At 42.1% G+C, this 25,427-nt stretch overlaps 1 protein-coding gene across 4 annotated transcripts in view; it reads left to right on the top strand.

The window, feature by feature from the left end:
- Positions 1 to 8,422: 8,422 nt before the first annotated feature.
- Positions 8,423 to 25,427, top strand: part of LARP4B (La ribonucleoprotein 4B) — an 84,802-nt gene continuing 67,797 nt past the window's right edge. The window contains exon 1 of one of the 4 annotated variants that reach the window (XM_067030171.1): positions 8,423 to 8,504. The gene's annotated coding sequence lies outside the window, so the exon portion shown is untranslated. Of the gene's footprint in view, positions 8,704 to 25,427 lie in introns of all 4 variants that reach the window. The other 3 variants (XM_059056510.2, XM_067030169.1, XM_059056507.2) reach the window with 3 other exon arrangements.

Raw genomic sequence — 25,427 nt, 5'->3', positions numbered from 1 at the left:
AAGTCTGGTTAATTCTTTATATAAAAAGTTATTTGACTTCCACTTTGCCACTGTTAAGCAAGGTGTAACAAAAAAAATTCCACCTAGTGAAATGTAAGATTTCAATGATGGGACCTCCATTCTGCTGACAGAGAACACGGAACACGTTATGGGATAGTGGAAATTGCACAGAATCTGGAGTTCTAGTCTGGCTTTCTACTCACTAGCAGATTATTTTACATCTCTGAGTTCACTTTCCTTATCTATAAAATGGAAATGGTAATAATTTACATTCCAGTGTCATTTTAGGGATATGCGATTGTGCATGTGAAAAACATCTTATAAATTCAAAATGGTAAAGATATGGTAGTCATAATTATTAATATTATATAAAAGCACTTTGGAGTGCTGGATAAAATTCTATAATACAATAAGAACTACAAATAACATCTTCATCAATATTAATATTATAGATCCAAAAGCAGAATCGCAACACTTCTGTATACTGCTGTGATGTTTTCCATGCTCTCATTCTGTACATTCTAGTCTTTCCCATCTTAAAAATCTCTCCTGTCACTCCATGGTCACTCCTTGAACCTATTACTTCTTTTTCCTTTGTGGCCTTTATGGTCAGACTTCCTGAAACAACTGTCTGTAACCAAGAACTCAAACACAGGCTCGGGATCAGTAAACCCCTTGTGGACACGGCAGTTTGCGTGTTTGTTTTTAACAGAATGTGAGTGCCTCCAGGCTGAGCAAACTCCCTTTTATCACTCCAGTCAGTTCACACATTTATATGAAATGTCTGGTCCCTAAAGGCATTTGCATTTATAACCTCTAGCACTAAAGATAAAAATAGTAATCAACAGAATCACACACCTACAAATGTCAAACTAAGGAAGGGAAGATTTGCAAATTAAGATATAATTTACAGTTATACAATTAAGTCATATTTTCTAAATATGGCCCCAAACTCAGCCTTCAAAAATAGTGACTTATACACACATATATAAGGAATTATTAGCTTGCTTTTACTCGTTTTTTTTTTTTTTTTTGGTAAGCGGGCCTCTCACTGTTGTGGCCTCTCCCGTTGCGGAGCATAGGCCCCGGACGCGCAGGCTCAGTGGCCATGGCTCACGGACCCAGTCGCTCCACGGCATGTGGGATCTTCTTGGACCAGGGCATGTACCCGTGTCCCCTACATTGGCAGGCGGACTCTCAACCACTGTGCCACCAGGGAAGCTCAGGGAAGCCCACTCGTTCTTTTTAATTATGCTGTTTCAAATGCTTTGGAAAAGCAAAGCGCCTGGTAGATTGTGAAAATGGAGTGAATAAGTTTCAGCTTCCTGGCCCTCAGGTCAGCATTTCAGCAGGCAGGTTGTGACCACAGTGAGTCATAAATCAATTCAAAGGGTTACAACTAGAATTAACAAAAATAAAACAGAAGGGATCAGGGAAAATCTCACAGAGTAAGGGTAAATATTATCTCATGAAAGAAACTTTAAAAAACTGTGGTAAAATATACATAACAAAATTTACCATTTTAATCATTTTTAAGCACACAATCTGTGACATTAAGTACATTCACAAAGTTGTGCCACCATCAATATTTCATGAAACTTTTGCTGTGTGTGTGTGTGTGTGTGTGTGTGTGTGTGTGTGTGTACTGAGTTGTAATATAAAATGTATTTCTTACTATGGGCCTTGACTTTTTAAAAAAAGCATGAAAACCCTGCATTAGCTAACTTTTCCCATATGTAAGACAATGGATATTTCACTAACTGTAACTTTGATGGAACTTGGGTGTGAGAGAAATACTCTAACCCTAAATGTGAGGAGATACTTCCAAAGAAAAAGATAAATTCAAACATTTGACAAAATGAAAAATTTGAAATGCGTGTTTTTTATGTGTGTGTTACATATTTGCTCACATGACAAATGTGTGGAGATGGTATGTTCAAACAGGGTAACACCCCCAGAGTTAGGGGATAAAGTCAGAAGATGTTATTACCCTTTGAAGGTAAAAAGAATGGACATGCACTAGTTTAGATTCACTGTGGTGACTCCACCCGTGGTGACTGCTGTGTTTCTGATGAGACTTAAGTGTTACACTAACTGGATGAAGGAAACAGTGTCTCCTAAGTCTAATCAAAGTGACTAAAATATATCCAGAGGAAACATGATTGTAAAAATGCTGAGGTATGGAAAATTGTCACTCACTCAACTTCGGTATATGGTATCTAAGGTTATAATGTCAAAATAAATAAACAAGGAAACAAAAATAGCTATCACCATGGAATCTAGGAAAAAAAAAAACCACCAAGTGCAAATGATAAGAATTCCAAGTCTACTAGATTCACTTTAGTGAATGGTGTCAAAAACGAAAGCAGCTCACTAAGGATTGACAGAAACCTCTCAGAGGTGGGTGGGTGAGCTAGCAAAGTTGGGATGATTTCGGTTCAGCAAACATCTACTAATGACCAGTCACTGTGAAAAATGATGAGGATAAATAAAGTTTCTACCTTTGCAAAGTTCATAATGAGTAGGAGATAAACAACAACCCAAACTGGCACTCCTACTCACCTCAGTAAGAGCTGTGATAAAGGTACACCCTGGATGGGCCCTGATCCCACTGGGGATGGGTTAGGGGGCAGGTATTCAGAGAAGGCTTGCTGGAGGAGGTCAAAGTGTCTGAGTTAAGCTGTGGAAATTGTGGAAGACAACTGGGCAGAAAGAAGAGGAGAGAGACAGAGGGGGAGAAACACAGAGGTGGAGTGGCTTAGGGTGCTCAGGAAACTCCAGTCAGTTCCAGGATCAGGGAGGGAGACTTCAAGCCCCTTCAGGCGGTTGTAGTTAGGGTTCAAAAACAGAGCATGTTGTTGTTCAGGGGCTCCTTTCCTCGACCTTGACAGCTCATCACCAGTAGGGAGCAACAAGAGCTGCCCATCTTGCATTACTGGGTGGGCATGTCCATTTCTTAAAGTAATGAGGTGGAGAGTCCTCATCATAGGAGCCTGGGGGAGAGAAGCACACTTCTCAGGAGACGCCTGTGAGCCTACCACAGGGCACCTGGCACTAGCACTCCATCCTAGAGTGTCTGGGACCAACTCCAGCTTGGAGAAGAGGGGCCAGGAAAGCAAGGAGTGACTGCATGGAAGAAAACAGGAGAGTGTTTGGCAGTTGCCATGCACAGTCTAGAACTTTGAAGAACGGCAATGATGTCTAGCCATCGACCTTCCCTCCCATTAGAGGAATGTACATGGATGTTGGATGAAAAAGAATGTCCATTTTGCCAGATCTCCAGGAAGTTAATTTTTCTCAATCTAATAAAAACAACATACTTATTAAGCCTGGTTCTCTGCCTGAAACATCCAAACTGGGAAGTCTCTCCAAAACGTCTCTTATGACTCATCAACTCATCCTTCTTTCTATGAGAGCTACAGGCAGGCAGCAATCATGGTGAAAATGCAATCTTTTTTGAGGCCTAGAGTGATACATTTGCCTCAATGCAGAGGTACTATGTAGGTCAACTACCCCAGAAGATATCTGCCAGCAATAGTACAAATTTAAGCTGCCATCCCAGGCAGCACCCTCAGCCAGGAAAGGAGTTACTTTCAAAGGAAACACAAAGCCTTGAAGGACTGGCCAGGGTCTTTACTAGGAACTAGCCCTGGGGTATTACAAAGCACACTACACAAAAAAGTTTCTCAGAAACTCTCTCTAGATATGGTTCCTGTTCCCAAAATTCATGCAAACCCTGCATCTCCCCTACAGGCCCTCAGGCCTCCTCCCCCTGGGCTGGCACCTGCCAACACAACTTTGCCCCGCTGTCCTGGTCTCTCAGCTTTGAGACCCAGAGGTTTGGCCCCTTTGTTCCTCCAGCAGGAAGGCTGTGGAGTATCCTGGGAAATGTAGTCCTCCTCTGTGACTGCTTTTTGATCAATACATATTCATGGAATATCTGTAATGAATTAAAACCCTCCACTTCATCACTGTATTTTTATTATCATGAGGAATTTAAGACATATACAAAAGCAGGGAGAAGAGTTTCATGAACCCCCATGTATCCATCATCCAGCTTCAACAATTTTCAACACACCAGCTTGTCCCATTATTTCTTCTGTATTCCTACCGACCACCTTCCTTTAGATTGTTTTGAATCAAATGTAAAACATACATAATATCATGTCATTCATAAACACTTCAGTATGTATCTCTAAAAGATAATTCTCCATTTGAAGAGCTTCATATTTACAGGCAAGTTGCAAACACTTACATATCCCACACCTAGATTTACCGATTAAGGTTCTGTTATATTCTCTTTCTGTATAAGTATGTGTGTGTGTATTTCACTAAACTATTTGAAAGAAACTTGCAGATATCTTGATCCCTCGCCTCTAAATACTTCAGTTTACATCTTCTAAGATCAAAGACATTTTCTTACAGAGCCATAAAACAATTTATAGATAAATCCAATTTGGGAAATTTAACCTTGATTATAAGACTGGAATAGAGTCCATATTGAAATTCTAACTATGACCCATATAGCAAATTTCACTCGAATCAAGAATCTAGTCTAGGATTACATATTGCGTTGAGTTGTCATGTCTCCTTAGTCTCCTTTTTTTTTTTTTTTTTTTTGCGGTACACGGGCCTCTAACTGTTGTGACCTCTCCCGTTGCCATGGCTCACGGGCCCAGACGCTCCACGGCATGTGGGATTTTCCCGGACCGGGGCACGAACCCGTGTCCCCTGCATCGGCAGGCAGGCTCTCAACCACTGCGCCACCAGGGAAGCCCTCCTTAGTCTCCTTAAATCTGGAACAGTTCCTTAACCTTTCACTGTTTTTTATGGCCATGCCGTGCGGCTTGTGAGATCTTAGTTCCTCAACCAGGGATTGAGCCCAGGCCCTCAGCAGTGAAAGTGCCGAGTCCTAACCACTGGACTACCAGGGAATTCCCAGGCCTTGATATTTTTGAAGAGTATGGGTTTTTGAAGAGTAAGAGTTTTTGTAGAATGTCCTGTTTGTGATTTTTCCTCATGGTTAGTTTGTGGCTTGACAGGAACACGACATAACTGACATCACATGATGTCAGCAGGCCACCATTATTGGGGATGCCAACTTTCACCCCTCAGTTAAGATGGGGTCCACCATATTTATCCACTGTAAAAATACCTTTCCTCCCTTTGCAATTAATAAGCAATAAGCAATTAATAAGCTGTGAAACGGCATTCACAACTGTTTACTCAACAACTTTTACCCACTGATTTTTAGCATACATTGATGATTCTTGCCAGAATAAATGCTACGATAGTTGCAACATGGTAATATAAAAAATAATTCTTTCTCATTCATTAGTCAGCCTTCTACTGTAAAGAATAGCTTTTCCTTCCTCATCTCTATTTTTTTTTTACTTACACATTTGTTTATATTTAGTAAGAACTCATGGATTCTTTCATTTTCCAATGTATTCTCATGTATTACTGTCATTTTCATTTTGATACGTCCACCTAATTTGACTAAGTTAGTTCCTTATTGCATTTCTATTTGGATGGCTTTTGGGAGCCAGAGATTCTCTATGAGCTTAATACCTTTTATGAGCCCTCTCTTACCTTCTTATAAAAATCTTGACTCACTATCAAATTCAAACATCATAAGTGCTCGGAAGACCTTTGGGATTCTTGCCTTGCTTACCCCTCCAGGCTCTTGTGCCCTCCACTCACCTTACCAGATTGGCTTTATGCTCTGTCATGTTCAAATACTTCCTTCTCTGACAGGACTGGCCTCTCCCTCCCTGCTGGAAGGTGTGCTGGCAGCCCTTCCACTCTGGTGTCTTTGGCCTTGGCTCAGTCATCTCTTTCTTTGATTCCTTCCCACGCTGGCTTCATACCCTCCCACGTGCTTGCTACCTGGGCAATCTGCACACACTCCATAGTAAACCTTACTCCTCTTTATCCCCTACTACCTGTTCACCTGTCATTTGGTAGGTACTGCTCTGTGCCATCTCCCCAGCACTTAGCACCGCCCCTAAGGCGGAGTAGGGACTTGGTGAGTGCTACGAGTACCCAGAAGGGAAACCGATTGTCTGAAAGGAAAAGATATAAATGGCTGACACTTGAGCTGTAACTGGAAAAATAAGCCAGATTTTGCCAGAAGTGGAAGCAGAGGACAACCCTTCTGGCAGAAGGAAGAGCACAGATGAAGGACACTAGAGGACCAAAGTGTTCAGAGACGAACAGACACTCCACACACAACTTCATGTGCAGTAAACATTTGGGAACCAACGCTTCTCTCTTTGTTTTGTTCTCTAACAGGAATTATCACACTGTTGTGACTGCCAGTTGACTGGCCTTTCAGTAAACAGTAGGGTCATAAGAGTGTAAAGCCTGTGTGTCACTCACATCCACACCCAGAAACCACCCCAACGTCTTCAAAAATGCATCTTAAGAGAATGTGGTTGGAAGGTTAGGTTGTCTAACCCTGGGGCAGGAAAGGAGATGTGAGCCAGTTTGTGAAGGGCCTGCTAGTCCATGAAAAACAACTTGGACTTTAACAAGTCTTGACTCAGAGGGGGATGGTGAGGAGGCTTTTAAAGGAAATGTAAGCTGGCATGGTGAAAGGTGAGGAGGCAGAGACCAGCTGTGATGCTATTGAAACAAAGTGGTAGGTAATTAACAGCAGGCAAATCCATCCTAAGCAGGAGAAGGAAAGTTTTTAGATAGAATAGGTAGGACTTGTAACTGCTTGAGATGAGAAGTGGTTTTTAAAAACTGATCTTGGGCTTCCCTGGTGCCGCAGTGGTTGAGAGTCTGCCTGCCGATGCAGGGGACACGGGTTGGTCCGGGAAGATCCCACATGCTGCGGAGCGGCTAGGTCCATGAGCCATGGCCGCTGAGCCTGCGCGTCCAGGTGCTCCGCAATGGGAGAGGCCACAACAGTGAGAGGCCCGCGTACCGCAAAAACAAAAAACAAAAAACTGATCTTATTTTTCTAAGTAGAAATGCCATAAAAATTCATTTTGTTATAATCTCACATCCCAAGGTGAACATGGGTGCTTCTTTTGAAGCACAGGTTTAAAAAAAAATCACACAGGAATAAAAAGCCAGTTTTGATTGTTTAGGAAGGATCACACAACACAAATAGAAAGTGAGAGATGTCATTTCAATATAAACTATTCTCATATCATTTAGTCTCTTTTGTAATATGGGAACTTATCTGTATATCAAAAGTCTGCCAGAATGTAGACATAAGCAAAAAAGATGGAAATCTAACCTAATAACTTTGGAGAATTCCCGACCTTTCAGAGGTGGACCACATCACTGGGCCCGGCCTAGGGATGACCTCCTGGGCCTCACTCTAAAACGTTCCAAGCGGAGGTACCTGAGAAGGGCTCTGCAACATATCCAACAGGTTCTCTTGGAAAGTGAACTCTAAACGCGACTTTTTTTCCAGAAATATGTACTTGTTTTGAATATTACAGGAAATCTCAGTCTTATGTGATTATCTTTAAAGACATTGCTATGAATAGCATTATTGAACTTGCAAGTTTTTTAGAGTGAGGATGTGACAACGTATGCCAAATCAGAAGGCGCCCAGCACCGATGTGATCTTCCCAGTCAATACACGGAAGTCCAGAGCGCATCCTGTCGGCGTTCGGACCCGCAGAAGGAACAGGTAAGAAGCACCGGTGCACGGATAAGGCTGGACAGAGTGACCCAGAGAAGCCTTTCCAGGTCACATGTACGTCTACATAATCAACAGCCAAGAGGAGCAGGCACACAGGAAACCAGACAGCAAGCTTAAAGCCGGTGAACATAATTTACTTTTGTTTTTCCTCCCCATAGAATGGGTCGGGAGAGTGGCACATGCTCGGGTTTGGAAGACATCCCGAGTCTTCAGCATTTCCCCTGAAACCGCGGAGAACGGAGCTGGCCGACGAGCGGCCCAGGGCACCCGCTCCACGGACAGGCGACACCGCCTTCTCCCTTTTCCCGGGCGCGCCCAGGGGGCTCTCTTGACCCGACCACCCGGATGGCCAGACGGCCCCGGGGCGAGTCCGGTCCCGGGGTGAAGGGAGGGAGGGGTCGGAGTCTTGGGCCGAGGGGGACGGGTGCGAGGCCCCGCGATGAGGCAGGGGGCGGGAGTCTCGGTCCCCGGCTGAAGTGAGCGGGGGTCACAGTCCCAACCGACGGCACCGCCTCCTCAGGTCGCGGCGGGGACGGGAAGCAGAGCGTGCGCGGGGTGGGGCTGCGTGCGCGCCCCCACCAATCACAGGCGTCGCCGGGAGGGGCACGAGCACCGAGAGGCCAGGAGGAGGGGGCGGGCCCGGCGCTGCGCGAGGCCAATCAGGGCTCCGTGCCGCCATGACGTAAGGGCGCCGAGCGCCAGTCGGCGGACCAGGCGGTGAGTACGCGGGCGCGCGGGCGCGGGCGCGCGCTGGGCGGGCCTTCCGGCGGGGCCCGGAAGCAGGAGCTGTGTGTTCTCATGCGAACGGGAAGGAGCGTTGGGGTGCTGGAGTCGCGAGGTTGAGCTATTTTTCGGCCTGAAACTGGAAAGAGTTGCCGCCGCCCCGCCGCCAGTCCGCGCCGTGCCGACCCCCGCCGCTCGTCCGGGCCGGCCGCGCCCCTGCTTCCGCCCCTCCCTCACGGCCCGTCCGCGTGTGGCGCGGTTGCCGGGCACCGGGGCTGCGGCGGTCGGCGGCCGGGCGGCGGCGGTGCTGACAGGTGAGCGCGGCGGCGGGCGGGCTGCTCTGCTCCGCTCCCGCCGCGTTGCGCCCGGCCTCCTACTCGGACCCGCGCCGCGCCCGCCTGTCATGGGCCGCCATCTTCCCGGAGGACGCGGCCGGGCAGGGCCCAGCGAGTGTAGCCGGGCCGGGGCGCGGGCAGAGGGGTCTGGGTGCGGGCTGGGGCGGCGGGCAAGGCTGGGGCCGGCCAGGGCCGGTCGAGGTCTCGGGGGCCGGGGCAGGGGTAGGGTACGGGCAGCACCGCCGTCCGGCCCGCACTGCGGCGGCCTCGCCCTGCTCTCCGCCCGGGCCCGGGACCGCGGCCGGCCGGGCGGGGAGGGCCCGGGTCACTCGGACCAGGAAGTGGGATCCTGTTGCTCCGGGTGTGCTTGGGACGCTCCCGCTCTCCTCAGAGAGGTTTGAGCAGAGGCAGATTCTGGAAGAATTAGGAAAAAATTCTAAAGACGCCCTGTGTCCGAGAAAGGGGCAGGTCAGGAATCTCTTACCACCTGCTTCTCAGTCGTGTCCAATCAGAACGTAAAACTTAAGGCTTGTTCAGACTTCACTGTAATTCTGTATTGCAATTTTCCGTGCAGGTCATCTTGTCTTCCTCCTCATTTCTACATAAAATGGTCTTTAATGTAGGCTGAGGTGAAATTTGAGAAGATTATCTGTAGGGTAGCTATCTTGTGCGTTTGAGACCCTCTCCTTGGCTGCGCAGTAACTTGCCCTAAATGTTAAGTGGAAGTTTGAAGTTTAGGATAGCTGAAGGAACGGGAAGAGTTCCCTGGACTCTTCAGGGAAATCAGTTTGTGTGAGGGTTTTTAGAAAAAGATAATATCCACTTGAATAGTGTAAGCATACAAGTTATTTTCTTGTTTTTAAAGTTTTTCTCATGATACTTAGCTCGTCTCTTATTTTGTGTTAAGTGTCTGAAATGCTTTTGAAATAGGTTCTGAGTTGTAGTTTGCAAAGACCACAGTGGGGAAGAGTGACGTTCATTTCTTTGGAGGTCAGATAATACGTCCAGTGTGCAATTTCCATACTTCCCCACCTGCCTGGCTCCCTCTGATTTACAGTCAGGGTAATTTACAGAAGTTGAAATGGTTGTGGCTTGTCAACTTTTCTCTGTATTTAATATTCTGAAGGGCAGTTTTATAATCAGGCTCTACGAAATCGCTTGATGTAAGTTTGCTTGAGTTGCTAAGGTGGAATAATTCATGAAAGGCATCAGGTTAGCAAGTTTATTATTCAACCATAAATTTGATTTGTGTACTTCGCTTTGAAACTTGTGTTTAGATAGAAATAAATTTCGTCGTGTATTTTGAAAAGTTGATGTGTGTTGCCTTTGTAAGGTGAAAAAGTGGGTATGTGAAGAGAGATAGAGATGGCTTGTTATTGATTAGAAATTACCCTCTGGGGCTTCACGTTCTTCATCTCTAAAGGGAGGATTATAATAACATCAGCCTCATAGGACTGTTTGTAACATGTTGATGTTGGCTGTTTTTGCTCTTTTTTTTATTACTTAGATTCTTATTCACAATTTTGAAAATGGTGTTTACCTTATTACTGTTTTCAATATTCTTTTAGTGACTGTCCGTTTTAATTTATTAACAGAATTTTTTTTTCTTTATCACATGTATTTGGGCAGAGAAAGCAGATCTGAGGACAGAATGTGTATTTGGAAAAAGGATTTATACTATATTTGAGTAGGAGCCAGAGAGAAAATGGATGATAATATGAGAACAGAAGTTTCTTGGCATTTATTTTAACGTGTTTTGTTGAAGAGTAGCCAAAATTAAATGGCAACATGTTCAGGGAAGATTTTGATTTTATTTAAGGTTCCTAGGAATTGCACTTTAAAAAAAAATTAAGATTTGGAGAATTTATTGATATTAATATGGTTTTCACAGATAAGCACATGTTTAGACAAATACGTATTTAAAATCTGTGGAAACAAATATTTTACTTAATCACTTGTTTTTAATGAAGCAGTCTTCATATATCATAAAACAGTTTCAAAATACTTAAGTGCAAGGTGGGAACATCATGTTTTTAATGTTAATAACAATAAACAGTACTTTAAAGTAGCCCCACTACTTAACATAGATTTACAACAATATTACAAGTTTTTGCAGTGATAGAGCTGTGGTTGATGTTACCAGCCAAGTGGCTGACAAACTCCTTTCACTGTTATTTCAGTGTCCTGCTGCTGGAATTCATACTTTCTGTAGTGATAACTAAGATTATAACCTAGGTCTTCTCATTTTAGTAGCTTGTGTTTTCTTTATGATTGTCCCTTGAGATTGCAAAAAGCTCTGTACTTATATTACTTTAAATTCCATTTGTTTTCATCCTAATGTTTAAGGCACAAGTTTCAAATAGGCTTTCATAATACATACTGTACTCTTGCAGAGTTCTCTCATGTTTAAGGATTTTTTTTTCCCGATTGGTAAATGCAAGAAAATCATGTATATTCCTGTAATTCTTCCTATAAGACCATTGACTCAACCTTTTTCTAATGGAGAGAAGAAAACAAGCACTGAAGTTGTGTTTATGGAAAGTACATTGTTAAAAGGAACAGACGCTGCGCTGCTACAGGGTTTGGTCGCTTATGCTCCTTTGTAAAACTTTATTCCTGTAAAGAGTTCTCCTTTTTCTGTAAGAGCTAATTTTAGAGTACCTAGTGAAGGAGGCACTGCCTTCTGAGAGGGTTACACTCACAAGACCTGATTTTAATTTAGTTCAGTTTGAACTTTTTGCTCCTAATGGTTGCACTTGTTGGTATTTTTGGAGCTGCTCTGCTTCTGGAGTTATCTTGATTAGAAAATGAATTTCTTTATAAGAATGTGGAATTTTAAGGTAGATAACCATTAGGTTCTCTTACTGAAAGGAGGAGGATATTTCCAACTTGGAAATGTTTTTTCCCTAAGGTTCTAGCGCTTTATTTTTCCCACATGTAAATGTCTTCCTTATGATCAGGCAAAATGATTAAGTCAGCTTATGTTTCCTTCTGTCTCACCTCCCCCACCCCCAAACCTTTTGTCCCTTCAGTGCTTTATGAACTTTTTCATCATTTTTTTCTGGAGAAGCTGTCATGGTTTCTGTGTAATCATGAAGGGTTGCAGGTGAGTGATGCCACCCCTTTTGTGCCTTCTGTCATGGTCTGGTTTTCTCTTTAGTGCCATCCCTACTTCCCTACTATAGTGAGACCTGGGCCACAGAGTGCATTCTGTAGCATGGTGGACATTTCCTACTTACCTTAAATTTGATAATCCTTGAGGTGAGACTTAGTCTTCACTGAAAATGTTCTTTATGAAATCTGATATGCAAAAGTTTTGGCTTAAAAACTGATAAATTAGGGTGATATTTGTGTGATAAAAATAAAATGCTCTTTTATTTACACACACCATTTTTGTCACACTGTAGTGAGAGGTTGCTTTAAAGGCATATTCTGATTGTTAGGCCCTTTGTAAAAACTCCTCAGTGACTGTGCCCTGCCTAACAAAGAAGTGCCCAGGGGCCTTGCCACTCACTTCTGTCTTCTCCTTGCTGGCTGGCCTGCGCTGGCCACAGTCCTCTCCCCAAAACCATGGCGTCGTTGTCTTTGCTCGCTGTGTTTCTTTTGCCTGGAATTGAAGGTCTTTTCCTCTTTTTTTTTTTTTTTTGACTTAGCTCCTTAACTCATCCTTAAAAAGGTATTTCAGGAATCCTTGCCTTAATCTTTAATGTCATGCTGAGTGCTTCTCTGTTTCCATAACACCCCAAGGCATTGTGCTAATTAATTAATGTAAGCTCCTTGTGGGCAAGATCCTTTTATGTCCCTAACCTCTTTGCCCAGCCCAGGGCCAAGTGTTGCACTACAGATGTTGAGGAAACTTTGTTTCACTGGAGGGATAAGGCACCTCCCACCTCAGTTTTAGAGGAATTATTTGCATGCTTTCATAAACAAACATGAAAATTTTTACTTGAAAAGAATGCAATAGAAAATGCATAAAAATTCTACTTACAAAATGTTAACTGACTTGATAGCTCCATCTAGCATGTACACTATTTTAGGTGGAGTGATTTAACTATGTGACCTCTAGATGATATTCCTTCTCAGTCTTTAAAAATGTGCCCCTTTTGATAACAGTGAATATTTCTTACCTTCTTTATTTTGCTTTGAAATGAAAACAAATTATATTAGCCAAAAACAAAGCAATTACAATAGTGAAAATGTATTTTTAAACTTAAGTGGATTTTTCCATTTTTTATTCCCTTTTGAGAATCATTGCTCCATGACCTGGTGCAAAGCAGGGCCACTGAGAGGAAAGAGGAAGGTTCATTCATTCCTTCTTTGAGCAGGTATTTTTGATCAACCACACATTAGCAGTACAAAGATGAATGGTACCAGAACTTTTCTCTAAGGCTTGTGGTTTAGAAGGAATTAAGACAGTGAATTGTTTTATTTAAAGTAAAGTAGACCAGCATTTTTGGACTCTTGAAACCTCTGTACGTGAAACTTCTTTATGACTCTCCACTCCACACTTCCTTGAGCAGTCCCGTTAGGACAGTCGAGTTTATTGTAGTGTGGAGTGTGGTGGACATCCCTCATCTCCCTTCCCTGTTTTATTTTTGTTTGTAGCACTTATTACTACATTATAACATGCCATGTAATTTCTGTATTTTACGTACCTTGTGTCTTCTTGTACTTGAATGTAAACCCAATGAAGTTGAGGGTTTCTGTCTCTTCTGTTCATTGCTATGAACCCAGACCTTAGAAAACAGTATGCACTAAATAATTGATGAGTAAATCCCAGGGTTGTAATGGTGAACAAAAAAGAAAATTGCCCTCCTCTTTGGAACTTTCTGTACAATGGGGCAGGGAGACAATCAGATATTGTTGTGCTGGGAGGTTGTCATGTAGACTTTGAGGGATTGGGCAGGGGGAGGGAGCCTTCTAGGCAGAGGATAATGGTGCAAAAACTCTGAGCTAGGAACTCATTTGGAGAGGATGGCAACAGAGAGGGGGTGGGCGAGGCAGCAGTGGAGTCCTGCAGGGTCTGGAGCTCCTGGCATGGGTGAGAATTGTGCTCTCTCTATCCTAAGAACAGTGAGAAGCAGTCAGAGGGTTTGAAACAGGAGTATTGCAAGACCAGAATTGCCTTTTTAATTTTTTAAGCAATCCTTCTGCTTTACAGAGACTTGTGTCGAAGGGGAGGAATGGATGCATACAGACTGGTTTTACTTGGCCCCAGGGTGGCAAGCTCTCTTGCTTACACTTGTGTTTGTCACAGTGGAACAGTCCAAGCCCTGGTCTAAATGAAGAATAGGTTGCTTAGAACCCCTTTCATTTGTATTACACATAATCATTTGTGTTTAAAAAATACTTTAAAAATAGGCCTCAAACCTGCTAGCATTTGTCACTTGTTTAAAGTATATTCGTTATTTAAGCTTTTATTAAGGCAGACTAATTAACAGAATCCTTTTTTAGAACCATCTCTGAAAAATGAGAACACTTTGTTTTCAGATTTCAAAAAGCTTTGTTTTATTGTCAAAGCTTGAAAATATAGGGATTAAAAATATAGAGACCAATTGGATATAGATTTACAAGTTGTCTCGATTATTATCTCTTTCTGAATATATTAAACAGTCCCTTTTCAAATATTTTTTTCTGGAAATAATCAAGTCCTTTAAAACCTCTTCTTTAAATACTTTATACTTTCTGAACATTTTAATTTCTGTTTGTTGATTACATATGTCTCAGTATTTCATTGTTAAGATTTTACCATCTGTATAATTTCTGCCTTGCCATGTACAGTTGACCCTTGAAACAACGGAGGGGTTGGGGAGCCAGTCCTCTGTGCAGTTGAAAATCAGAGTAGAACTTTCCAGTTGGCTCTCTGTATCTGTGGTCCCACACCCGTGGACTCAACCAACCTTGGGTCGTGTAGTACTGTAGTACGTATTTATTGAAAAAAATCCGTGTGTAAGTGGACCCATGCAGTTCAAACCTGTGTTGTTAGAGTCAACTCTGTGTGTGTGTGTGTGTGTGTGTCAGTGTCAGTGTCATAAGCACACTGCATATAGTATGTACTGTAATCCATTGCTGCCTGGCTTCTCACAACTCCCATGGTCAGGGAATGCCAGCCAGCAGCCTTTAAAAGCAGACTTGAAGTCCCCATGGAGAGAGTTGCCTTTTAAAAAGCTGGATATTTAGAAGACAAAAGCATTTGATCTTTGCTTGTACTTTTATGGTATGTTGGTTGTCATTTAGTGCAGAAGCTCTGTGGAAACCTTTTGGGATAAACCTTCCTCTGGCCTTATTATAAGGTCCATGTTCGTTTTGGATTCATATCTGTATTTCCAGTGATGCTTGGTGTCAGACTAGAATGCTATTTCTAGTTTCCCTTCGTACAGACCATTTCCCTTGGAGTACAGACCATTGTACAAGTGAGTAACTATGAGTCAGCAGTGTTTGCTTCTTCACACCTTAAATATCTAGGCAGGGGAAGGGCAGTTGGTGAAGACAGAAGGATGCAGTGATTAAAGCAGCTCGTACGTAGGACTTGCTGTCTGTGCATGTGGCCCTTAGTTTTTCACAGCTCTTCCTATTTCTTTGTATACATTGACAAATTTTCCTTTATTCTGCTGAAATCATTATCTTTCAGGGCTCAGTGCAGGAGAATTAATCCTAAACATGAAAGAACCGGAAGTAGAAAATAGGATCACCAAAGAAAATTGCAGAAGCATTCAGGCACACAGAATTTGAAAGTCTCTGTGACCGGGCAAAACTTCCAGTTAAGAGTGAAATGTTTTCCTACAAAAGAGTGGCTTGGGATCCTAAAAAGACCATAAGTTTTAGTATTTTCAGTCATGGACACTCTTAGCATACTGTTCTTTGAAGTTTAGAATGTTGAGAGTATGTTTGATTGTCATTGTCGAGGCTTTTAATCTGTTAATGTAGTTTTAAGTTTTCCGTGAAATCGCAAGATTATAGCTCAAGATAAAAAAACCATAGATCAGGTGTTTTCCCAAATTCACTGTACAGCCACAAGTCATATTACAGCAGTCTTCTCTTGTCTGTGGGGGATACATTCCCACAGTGGATGCCTGAAGCTGCAGATAGTGCCAGAACTCCTATATATACTAATTTTTTCCTATACATACCTAGGATAAAGTTTAATTTATACATTAGGCACAGTAAGACATTAACAATAATAATAAAATACGACAATTATAACAATATACCATAAGAGGAGTTATGTGAATGTGGTCTCAAAGTACCTTATTGTACAAATTTAATGCCTTTTCCATCTTAACTAATCATTTATCAAACACTGTGGCTATAACTTTTGCACTTTGAGGTGCGAAAGAAAAACTAGCACGAATTTCTTTTTCCTTCACAATTTTCACAGTGTTCGTACTGTAGATCTTAACCTCAGCACACACTTTTTTTCTTATTAAGTCAGGAATTTTTACCTTTTCACTTGAAGGAAGCACTTTACAGCTTCTCTTTGGTGTATCTAAATTGCCAGCATCACTACTCTTGCGCTTTGGGGCAATTATTAAATAAAATAAGGGTCCCTTGGACTCCAGCACTGCCAGACTGTGATAGCTGATCTGATAACCAGCTGGCTGCTGAGTGACTAATGGGCGGGATATGCTGCACAAAGGGTTGAGTCACGTCCCGAGTGGGACAGCACAAGATTGGGCTGTGCTACTCAGATGGCGCGCAATTGAAAACCTATGAGTTGTTTATTTCTGGGATTTTCCACTTGATATTTTTGGACCATAGTTGACCCTGGGTAACCAAAAGCATGGAAAGCAAACCACGGATAGGGAGGGACTCCTGTGCTAGGTAATATTCTGAGTGGGGCAAATGAAAGCTAGATCATTAACTTCCAATTTACAGTTTGGTGTGTGGGGGTGTGGTTAGGTAGGTTTATTGATAATTGGTGAAGAATAAGTGTACCAGGTGTTTAATAATAATTAACAATACACATAATCAGCCTTAATCCAGTTGCATGGAGTAGTTTGTTTTTATCAGTGCCATTGTTACCTGCCTGGAATTATAAGACTGAGAGGGAAACCTTTTATCCTTTTTGACTATTCATGTAATGTTTGGTGTGAATGAAATAACACTTTGAAGTAAGTCATTTTCTGAGACTTTGAGTTTGGTCTACATTATTTTATTACCTAAGATTTGATAATAGTTTCTGAAAATAACTGCCAGAAAAATTGCATAGTATTACAGTTGTAGTGTGAGGGTTTTAGAGCTCTAAAGATTCAGAGACTAAAACCCACAGAAGTAAAATTAATTAGAAATACAGCTAGTTGGCTGGTGGCAGAGTGAGGACTATAACTTCAGACCACTATTAATAGAACTCAGTAGGATACTTTTCTAGTTATACCCTTAACAGTGGAATTTCAAAAGAAAAATTGAAATTGGTGAAAGTGTTAGTTTTATGTATGCTATAGAATTTTAAGTCAGCATTTTATTGTTTTTAAAGCAGATTTGTAAAGCAGCCATTAAACTGTGCCTTTTTTTTTTTTTTTTTTTTTTTTTTTTGCGGTACGCAGGCCTCTCACTGTTGTGGCCTCTCCGGTTGCGGAGCACAGGCTCCAGACGCGCAGGCTCAGCGGCCATGGCTCACGGGCATAGCCTCTCCACGGCATGTGGGATCTTCCTGGAGTGGGGCACGAACCCGTGTCCCCTGCATCGGCAGGTGGACTCTCAACCACTGCGCCACCAGGGAAGCCCTAAACTCTGCTTTTTAAAACTTTAAATTAATGTTTTTATTCCGGGAAAATTAAAGATTTTGTCTGTCATTTTAGATAGTTCAACCTATTAGCTTTAATCCATTTAAAATCCTTCCTGTTAGGAAGGCGCTAACAGGTCTTCTAGTCTGTATCATATATTCAGACTCGTCTTTGAGAAATAGTCTAAGGAAAATTCATTTAAATTCAGTGGTTTCCTTCCTAAAGCATTCAGACCTTAACTTCCACCCCCCCACCCCGGTGCAGGGCTCTGCCTTCAGGCTTTGGAAGCAGCAGCCCCTGTGTTCACACCCACCACCTTTCTGTGAAGAGGAGGGCAGGCTCCAGAGCTCTGAGCACCTCTCCTGGCCTTCAGTTCGGCCTTGTCTGTTTGTGTTCGTTCCTGCCGTGTGCCCAGTAATTTCAGACCTCCACAGCCTGCAGCTTTCCTAAACGGAGACCTGAACGCAGGTGGCAGCAGTTGCCATCCTCTGCAGTGTATTGGACTTGTAATTCAGGTGACCCAAAGCCCTTGCTGCTTTTTTCCCCATATGTTATTTGGAACATCTGTTTTACTGTTTAGGAACATCTGTTTTACTGTTTAGGAAACTGAGGCCTGGAGACAGGGGCCTTAGATCACACAAGAGAGAAGAGCAGAAAACGGGATTTGCCTAACTTCTTGTTTCCAAGTCCACTGCAAAGAGTGCCCACTTCTCAGAAAGCATAGGTGTTTTGCATAAAGGTGTCTTAGGTCCAGTAACCTGATAGATTTGAGAGCTATAAACACAGCATAGCTAAGCATCAGAAATGCTGGCTTTAATTAGAAAGTTTTAATAGTTGTTTTATAGTTATGATTGTTGAGGTCAGGGGTAGCCCACAACAGAAGTCTGAGAGAAGGTCATTTACCTTGCTGAGCAGTAATTCAAAATTATTAGAGCTGATTCTGGTCCTCATAGTTGGCTTGGAACTTTTATGGTGATGATGATATTAGTTTCATTGTCTATTGAACTGTAATCCTAAGTGGGCTAGGACTTGTGATCCAGTTACTTACAAAATGGAGATGGTATTATGTTGGAATATCAAATAGAAAGATTATCCAAAGTAGTACATACTTTTGAATTATAACTGTGGAACATAAATTCTTTTTTCAAACATGGTATCACTTTTATAAGGAATGCTTCATGTTAGGGGGTATTTGATGTATTTTAATATTAATTGATTTGCACAGTCATTTTGGAAAACGTGAAAGCATGTTCAATTGTCACACCTAATCCTTGAGGATCGTGATTAGGTTCTGTGCTTGGACTCAGTGGCTGTTACTTTCTGACTGCAATGTGGTACGGGTGCCCCTGCTGTCCTGTTCAGAAGTGGAGCACTCCTCTGGAACCTTCCATAAGCCAAAATGGTATAAAGCAAAGAAGCAGTTACCTTAGGACACATCTTGTTAAGGGAGGCACAGAATAGATGGAGGTAAAGCCCAGATGCTCACAGTTCACATCCAAGTGGCTGGGTGCTGAGATGCTGAGCTTGGCGGGGGAAGGAGCTCGGCGGGGCTGCTCTCACTGCTCCAGTGAGCGCTGCCTCTTACTGCTGCAAAACGAACGCAGAAAGCTGCCAAGCCGCCGTTTTTTGATTTTTGCAAAAGCAAAAGTTCTCTTCAGGTCTCTTGGTTAGCAAAAAACGGGTACTAACATAGGCCTTTTGTACAAGCAAACTTTGGCAAAGTGGGAGATCTCTGTGTTTCATAGCTCCTTGGGGCCGGTGCCTGGTTGTTCGCTGGCACTTGTTTGAGCACATGCTCTGTGCTGACAGGCCCTAAAAATGCTCACCACCTGCTGGGTGGGGGTCCCTGTTCTTATTGTCCTCATCTCACGCCCAGCCTGATGTCATAGGTGGACTTGGGATGGGGGGGGAAATCCTTGAGCTCCTGGGTTTGTGTTTAACATTTCTAGTATATGTCCATTTTTCCAGTGAAAGGAGTCATAACTTTCAGCATATTTTCGGAAGGATCTTTGACCTCTACTTTCTTTTTTTTTTTTAATTTATTTATATTTGGCTGCGTTTGGTCTTCATTGCTGCATGCAGGCTTTCTCTAGTTGCAGCGAGCGGGAGCTACTCTTCTTTGAGGTGCACAGGCTTCTCATTGCGGTGGCTTCTCTTTTTGCGGATCACAGGCTCTAGGCACGCGGGCTTCAGTAGTTGTGGCATGCAGGCTTAGTAGTTGTGGCGCATGGGCTTAGTTGCTCCGTGGCACGTGGGATCTTCCTGGACCAGGGATCGAACCTATGTCCCCTGCATTGCCAGGTGGTTTCTTTTTTTTTTTTTTTTTTTTTTTTTAAATTTATTTATTTTTTGTTTATTTATTTTTGGCTGCATTGGGTCTTCATTGCGGCGCATGGGCTTTCTCTAGTTGCAGAGAATGGGGGCTACTCTTCGTTGCAGTGTGCGGGCTTCTTATGGCGGTGGCTTCTCTTGTTGCAGAACACAGGCTCTAGGCACGCAGGCTCAGTAGTTGTGGCTCAAGGGCTCTAGAACGCAGGCTCAGTAGTTGTGGTGCACGGGCTTAGTTTCTTGACAGGCGGATTCTTAACCACTGCACCACCAGGGAAGTCCTGACCTCTACTTTCAGTACAAATAGTAGCATTTGTGTGTTTGCCCCTTAGGAATTTCTTCTATGAGTTGTCATTTTGATAATTAAATGTAATGTTTTATTGTCAACATCACTTTGTATTTAACTCTTCTGTATGTTCAGATCCCAAGTGCACACTTACATGTATGTACACACATGTACACACATATACAAAACCTAGAGAGTATTTAAAATAAAATGAAAGTGAACTCAAAGTAATTTTACCGTGACCTAAGAATGTTGTCTTTTCCCACATTAACACATCATTTGGAATATGCAGCAACAGAAGCTTTCACTTGGAGTCATCTCATTTTCTGAGCTTTATATTTTAAATACTAGGAATTTCCTCCCACATGTTTAGTGCATGAAAGATGAAATGATTAAACACATTTCCTGAGATTATGCTCTGTTGGGTACTGTATCAGGATACAGCGGTCAAGAAAGCAGATACTTTCTTGCCCTCCCAGTACTGGAGAGATGGCTGCCTCGCTGTGTGTAAAGGGTTTGCAACTCAGGCTTTGTGGAGAGCATGGGGAGTGACATTTCCAGCTGGGCTGGCTGGTTGGTGTCCCAGTGGTCTGAGTGCCTGCGTGGTGGGTGTACGCTGAGGGTGGGATGCAGGTCTCCTGTTTCAGGAGTGTCATTCTGCGGAAGGATTGGTGGGACGGGGGAGACCTAGGAGGTTGGGGTAGTCATTCTGTGCAAAGATGATGGTTATTGGAACAGTTTAGTGACAGTAGAGGTGAGGAGGTATAAACTTATGTGAGAGAAGGGGTTAGAAATTTATTTGCAGGTTTCTGGTTAGAGCAGCTGGGTAGATGATGTACTGTCTTTCCTTGAGATTGAGGGATTGTCAGTTTTTGTTTATTTGTTTTATACGAGAATGAATTTTTTTAAACGGTTGATTTTGAGGAATCCGTAGGTCAAAAAATGTTTGCCAGATATTTGCTTAGATACACTGAAATTTAACCATGGTGTTAACTGAAATCAGGAAAAGCTGAGAGCAGAAGGCCCAGTGAGGTAGAAGCTCCAGGTGACGATCTCCTGGTGAAACCAGCTACATGTGGGCAGCAAAGTGCTGGGGCTGGTGGGCTGCTCTTTGTCTTCTCTCTGTTCCTCTTCCTACCAGTTGAGTTGTTTGCTTACAAAAGCCAGTTCAGTTTGTCCCCGAGTTTGTTCAGGGCAGTTGTACTCATTAGTACGTGATCTAACTAATATAAACTGATAAAAATAGTACAAAACAGTTATCATAGGAAAACTAATTTGAAAACTTTGGAGTGTCTCAATAAAAACAAATCACCAAAACTGCTATTAAATTAGGTGATGGATATGACAACTATAAAAAATGGGGGAATTTATTCTAGAAGCAGTGCGCCATTCAGATTATTTTTTAAGTATCTAAGTTGTACTTTAAGGAAACAAGTGAAAGTCTTAGGTGGTTCATTAGGATGTGGTTTAGGTGAGAAAGATATAAAAGAACATCCAATAGCCTAACTCAGTCTAAGAAAAAGGCCCAAGTGATGAGTATATACAAGTTCAGGTGGCTCAGGATTCATGTATCAGGTTTCAGAATCGCCTCCCTTACTATACAGTTACTTCCTGTCACATAGGATGAGAGAGCATCCAGGGAGGGTCAGAGAGGAGGAGCAGAAAAGCAGGCACATGAGGAAGAGAGTGCTTGCAGAGGCTGCCTCCTGGTCCATCTAGTGTCAGGCAGGCGAGCGGCCGTCTTGGAACAGTGTCCTTGGAGAGGCTGCATCTGGTCCAGGACCCCCCCAGTCACTTGGTTTTGTCCTGCTTCTCTTGTCTCCACTGTCCCTCCCTTGTGCTCTGTCTTTGGAGACAGCACGGGTTGGGCATGTTTAGACAGGGACAGGAGGAAGAGGTTGAAGATACAGCAAAAGAGGAGGAAATGGGATCCAGACCACAGATAAATGACCAGCGCTCTTAAAATTAACAGGTAGTTTTTTCTCTAAATCTTCTCTGATACAGAAACTGCAAAGAAAAACTCAAACTCATTCATTATCATGAAGTTTTTAAAAGTTGTCTTAGGTGCAGGTTGTATGTATTTGGGTTCCTTGCCTTGACTTTCGAGGTCTAGTTTTCAAGAGCTATATAACATTATAGCTGTTATGGAATATTTCCCTTTCACCAAAGTGCTAAGAAATATAGGTCTATTAGGAATACTAAATTCAGGAAAGGAAAGATGCACATTAACGTAGATCTTGAAATAAGTCATATTTTATCACTACTTATAAAGCTGTTAAGTGGCTTTTAATTTTTAAGGAAGGTGATTTGCATGTTCAGGTAACAAGATTTTAGGGAAGACCCATAGGGCTGTAGATGGGGCTTGAGGAAGATAGGTTGCCCTATTTATTACGGTCATCTGTTGCATCAAATATAGCTATTTACCGCTTTGGAGCTCTGCAGACCCTGTGGGAATTTCATTGTCCTTCATTTGGAGAAACATTACATATTCAAGGTGTTCTTGCTTTGTTTTGATTTATTGCTTAGTTGATTAATGTAGATCAGAAGTACCTTTTCCCCACAGCAAAGCTTTTCTTTTAATTTAACATACTTGAAAACTACATGTTGGTAGTACTTTAAGAAATTGGTCTGTTACAGGATGAAGAAGTGAAAATATTCTATCAGTATCAGGTGTACAGTTTTTTTAAATTACTGAATTTGTATATGGTTCCAGAACTTCGAACAATCATGCCACCTCTAGTTCTGGTTTTGTGGCGCCCTCCTAGGAATAATAAGCATGTCCCAGTTTCAGCAGCACAGGGTTAAAGCAGCTCCAAGATGTTTCCAGCTCTGACGTCCTGTCATTCTTTAAAATGTTGAGTTCTAAGTTTGCTCAGCATCCCCCACCCGTCTTCCTCAGGTGAAATAGTATTATGCTCTTTCACCTGAAAAACTGTAGTTATGTGATTATAAATTGGAAAGCACAATAGAACGTGATACGCAGTCCTTGAAAAAAATGCAAGATTCATTAAAAGGGTGAGGTGAATAGAGACTTTTTCCTGTAAAAAGAGTTGAAGAAATGTACTGTCTAGAGTTTATTTTTGAAGAGGGCTTCTGGGTCTCTTGAAAGATACTTTTGTGGTATTGATTCTGACTTTTGGTACAGGTGTATACTAATGGTATATTTGGCTATCAGCATTTTTTGTTTTCAAATGTAAATTAGAGAAAGTGATTTTTGTAGAGAGTTTCAGTAATCTCAAGAAAGTGATCACATGTTCAAAATGAAAGTAAGAAAGCTGTATAGTTTAGAAAAAAAAAAACCTACATATGCTCAGTCCCCTAAGGTAAAAATAAATTATGAAAGATACTGAATGAAGCAGTTCTGCTCTTTGTCCAAAGGGTGATATTATGCATGAAAGGTCAGCAGTGATTGTTTTTTCCTGCTCTGGACTGTAGACACTGTTCATCTTTCCATCAGCAAGGTTAGTGTGTGTCTGAGAATGGAGACCTGTGAATAAGAGGCGCAGGCGCTCACACTGGAAGGGCCTTTGCAGCAGGTGAGCAGACTGATATGAGAAGGACTTGGGGGTGGAAGTGAGGGGGACTGAGTGAGGCAGGAGAGGTATGGGGGGCTCTCAGCCTGGCAGAATGCTGGCCAGACCCTGCGCATCTGGCACGTGGGGGGGCCCTCACTTTCAACCTGGGAAGTAGTTCTTACTGAAAAAATGTTGATAAACAGACGAATGGAGGTCAGAATACATTCTAAACAGGCTGGACTCAGGGCCATTAGCTTTTGAACTATGAAATTGAATATCTTTGTTAAAATAAAAGTATTTCTTGGCATATGTACTCCTTCCACATTAGGCTCAGTGATGTGGGCGTGCTGCCTTGTGTCCTGTGCAGGCTGCCAGTTTGGCCCTGGCACTTCCTGGTCGTGTCCAGAAAGATGTGTCAATTAGCAAAGCTTGCACTGGTGAAAAAGTATGTGGCTGTGTCAGGAGATGCTCTTCTGTTGGAAAAGGAGCAACTCATGATAAGAGCAAGAAGTTATACTTTGAGGACAGAAAGACTATATCTCTAAGGATGTGATTCTCTGCTTCACCTTTGCACTCACATTTACCAAAATTTTACAAAACAGCCATTACAACCACGTGCAAAGTAAGAGAAGAATTTTTAAATCTTCACGTTGTTTCACTTGTTTCAAATAATAGTTTATTTAGGATTCCTTATAACCTAGTAAAATAATCTTCTCAAATATTTGTCTTCTCCAGGGCAAGATAATATGTCATAAGCCAATTATAAGTCTTAAAGCTGCGAGGGACCTTTTTCATTTTTTTGTGTGGAATTATCTAGTAAAGATCTAAATTGAAAGCAATTAGTAGAAAAAAATTTTAATGTAATTTTTATGGTATATGTCTCATGTAGATACTTTCCCATTCCTATTTGGCTAAGAAATAAGTTTTTGCATGTTGTGTTTGATTTTCTGCCCTCTCTAGGAGCAGAACCAGATCAAACTATGAAAAAGAGTTACCTTTTCCTCCTACTGTCTTTTTCAATAGAAGCACAGGTATGCATGTATAAAAGGAAATTTTAAAAATTAATATCAGTTTATTGGCAGCATCTGCTTAGGAATACGTATTTCCATACTGGGTGCCAGTTTGAAAGTGTAATTAAACAACTGCTCCACTGAGATTGGATTGCTCTCTTTTCATTCATTATCACTGTAGGAAGACTCAGTGGAAAGATTGGACTGTCATAGAGATACTGAATCTTAAAAAACAAAAGAGCTAGAGTAACAGCTTTCCTGGCGACAGCCGTCTGTTGCTCTGTAAATGTTCCCACTATTCAGGCCTACAGATTCAGTTGAGGATATAATCATTGTAAGGTGCTGTGGAAGGTGCATAAGCTGATCTGCCCCGATACGAATTATTCTGCTGTGACACAGGAATATGCATTTTAGATACTGTAGGGTGATGCAGACAGCTGTAAGGTAAACAGTACAGCCCAGCCAGCAGTAGGAGACAAGTATATAACTCATTCCCATTGTGGTGTTTGATTTTCTTACACCTCTTTATCTAGAGTTGGGCATATTGAGTTCATAAAATATTTAAAGTTACAATTCTTAACACACATCCTTACAGTCCCCAAATGCTAGAATTGTGCTTTGATGATTTGATTTAGCTTCTTTGACCATTTTTGTCTTTTCTAATGAGTTTATTTAGTTTCAGATGTCTGGGAGGTAAACTGTCTTTCTAAAAAGTATGTTTAGACATTGAAAGTAACAGATTTTAACTTTTCTAATTGATTCTCAAAGGGGTCACACACTACTTAACTAAGACAACCTCTGAAGTTATTAATAATCCATTTTTCATATATAGGTAAAGCTG

This window comes from Kogia breviceps, chromosome 3 (genome assembly GCF_026419965.1).
Source record: "Kogia breviceps isolate mKogBre1 chromosome 3, mKogBre1 haplotype 1, whole genome shotgun sequence".
In the NCBI taxonomy this organism is placed as follows: domain Eukaryota; kingdom Metazoa; phylum Chordata; class Mammalia; order Artiodactyla; family Physeteridae; genus Kogia; species Kogia breviceps.
The sequence above is the reverse complement of the archived record's forward strand: the minus strand, read 5'-3'. Positions and strand labels throughout refer to the sequence as shown.